The 3160-nt window shown below is 34.3% G+C and overlaps 1 non-coding gene across 1 annotated transcript; it reads left to right on the forward strand.

Annotated features, from left to right (window-relative positions):
• Positions 1-719: 719 nt before the first annotated feature.
• Positions 720-827, forward strand: LOC128040693 (small nucleolar RNA R71). The gene has a single exon (XR_008195499.1). It is a non-coding gene; the product is annotated as a small nucleolar RNA R71 (small nucleolar RNA).
• Positions 828-3160: the final 2333 nt, after the last annotated feature.

Here is a 3160-nt window from a genome sequence, read left to right on the forward strand (position 1 = left end):
GCATGTGTCTCAGTCGTGTCTGACACATGGCCATGTGACACGGACATGTGTCCTTTGTAGATTTTAAAAGTTTCAAGTCAGGCAGTTACATGGCCTAGCACACGGGCGTGTAGCTTGATCGTGTGACCCAATTTAGAGAGTTACACGACCACGGACAAGATCGTGTGTCCCTTTTTTGATTGTTACACAGCCTGAGATAGGGGCATGTGTCTCAGCCGTGTGAGTCACACGGTCGTGTGACCCCTGCAGTTTCGAATTTTCTAACTTTTTCCTCAATGTTTCAAATGTTTCCAATTTAGTCCCAAATCATTTCTAAAGTGATTCTAGGGCCTCGTGAGCTCGATTAAGGGACGATATGCATGTATATAGTTGTATTATGCTATGTTTATTGTAATGTTTGGAAATGAATGTTTTCAGGTTACATTTATTCGGTAATGCTCCATAACCCTATTTCGGCGACGGATACGGGTTAGGGGTGTTACAATACCTAAGCAAAGAGTGAGGTCAGTGCATCCACTTCATGCACTCTAACTACTCGTCTTTTGGAAATTGCTCAATTTTTTGGCTATTGGTAATTGTTGTTAGTGATCCATTCAATGACCTCGTAAGCCTCGTTACAAGACCTGGACAAAATTGCACCATTCACAGAAGCATCTACCATTAATCTTGTTTGTGCGTTGAGACTGTTATAAAACGTCTCCAAGTGGATACAATGAGGAATCCCATGATGAGGACACTTACGAAGTAATTCCTTGAATCTTTCCCATGCCTCGTATAAAGACTCATCATCCAATTTTTGGAAAGTAGTTATCTTATTACACAACGTTACATTTTTGCTCAGTGGAAAATATTTTACCAAAAACCTTTCAGCTAATTCTTGCCAAGTAGATATTGAACTTGGTGGCAATGAATTCAGCCATGCTCGTGCTAGATCTCGCAACTAGTATGAAAATAGTTTTAACCCCAGTGCATCTTCAGTCACACCTACTATCTTGAACGAATCACTGACCTCTATGAATAATTAAAGGTGAAGATGTGGATCTTTCGTGGGCATACCACTAAACTGGCCCACTATTTCGAGCATTTGAAACATCACTTATTTCAAGTCGAATCTGGATGCCTAGATATCCGGCCTTCTAATTCCCAGATATAACTCATTAAAGAGTGGCACAGCATATTGTTTGATGGCATGATCCCTATCATCAGTAATAAGGATTGGGTTGTGCATCGTTTTGATTTCCAAGGTCCATCTTGGCTTGTTTTTGAGCAGATCTTTCAGATCTTTTTCGTCTAAATGTCTGCTTGATTTCAGGGTCCATAGTAATAGATCAAAGATTAGATCTATGCTCATAAAACACATAAAAAATAAATTATTAAAGTTAAAAATTAAATAAATAAAAATAAAACCAAATTATAAAAATAATTTCACAAAGAACGACGCCAAAAACTTGTAACGTGGTTTGCGTAAGTGTACACAATGGTTCAAGTAATAAGCAAGTAAAATGGGTTATCGTATAAGCTTAACCAATTAATTGCAAAATTATAATTAACAATTTGATGTAAAAACTAAATAGTTTTTAATAGTGATGATTAAATTAACTAGATGCAAAGATTGATCCCTAATGCAATTCTAATCTAAATGCAAATTATCTAGATGTATGAATGAATGGCTTTAGAAAAAAAATGATCAACAATTAAATGGGCTAGGATAATTATATTAATCAATTAAATTTACTTTATCGTACTTAATAATGTTCGAAAATACTTCCATGGCAATTCGATTTTTCATGAGTTTGGAAACCAAATTAAGTCCTCTCGGATCTTCTACTTTGTAAAATATGCATTTTATCGATCATATTAGACTAAGGGTTTCTTAGCTTTTATGTAAGGTCATAGGGACATTTACGTTTGGAACAGTTTAATTACATAAACCTAATAACTATGCAAGACAATAGAGCTTACTAAAGATATTACAAACCTCAACTTAGTGGGGTTTAATGATCTAAATTGAACATTGCACTTTTCAATTATGCGTCTACTAGCCAATCGCTCAGCTAATCTGAGTGCACCCAATCACGTATGAATGAAATGCATCATGTTATTAATTGAAAACATGATCGACTGAGGCCCAAACATATTAAACATGAATAAAATAAATATTATTGAAATAACATAATCTTCCTAGCAAATAGGATTTAAAATATCATCACTGATGTCAAAAACAAAAAAACTCAAAGGAAACATAATTAAAATAGATAACAAGAGGAAAGAGTAAACTCTATTCAGTTCAACAGCCTTTCAGATCTATTCTGAATGATGCGCTCCTCCATTTTTCTTGATGTTTCTTTTGCTAAGGGGTTCCTAAAGTGGCCGACCAAAGAATTCTTTCACAAAAATTTTGTTGGCTAAAGAATGGAAAGGAAAAGGGAAATGAATTGTAGAGGAAATGCTAATGAGAGAAGAGAAATGAGATGTGATGGATGAGGGATGATTTGAGAAGTGAAAGGTGCATGGTATTTATAGGTGAAGGTAAAGGGTAGAGTTTGCTACAAATAGAATTTAAATTCCTTCCTTTTTTATCACACATGGCCAACTAGATTTCAAGGAGAAGGGGATGACTTAGTCTCCTCATTTTGAATTCAAACCAAGGCTATTAATAGTCATAGGGTGGACGGTTTCAACGATAAAGTTGTTGGGCTGATTTTTTATTATTTTCAACTATAAGGACCTTCAATTAAAAACCCTAAAGCTTGATTTTGGGCAGCCATCTACTTGTGCCGAAACTGGGCTTTAATTCACCTTTGTTGGACGGTTTCTTAGTTCAATAATTTAGTAGACATGTTCATCTTTTAGCACATCTTTTAATTGGTCAAATTATCAACCTCATGACCCAAGTTGCATGGTTTTGTTATCCACATGAATTGATTTATGCATGTCCATTTTTCATTCACATTAATCACATCTTCAATGATCCTCCTACATAGTGAAAAATCACATATTAATAAATTAACATGAAATAATATAAAATATGTACAAAAATCATGTAATTAAACTCAATTTCACATACTTTATAAATTCATGCCCAATATTAATAATTAACTAAAATTCTTTTATTCTAAAAATAACTCAAGATTAACTTAATTATTAAGTAAAAAGGTGG

This window comes from Gossypium raimondii, chromosome 4 (genome assembly GCF_025698545.1).
Source record: "Gossypium raimondii isolate GPD5lz chromosome 4, ASM2569854v1, whole genome shotgun sequence".
Classification (NCBI taxonomy): Eukaryota; Viridiplantae; Streptophyta; class Magnoliopsida; order Malvales; family Malvaceae; genus Gossypium; species Gossypium raimondii.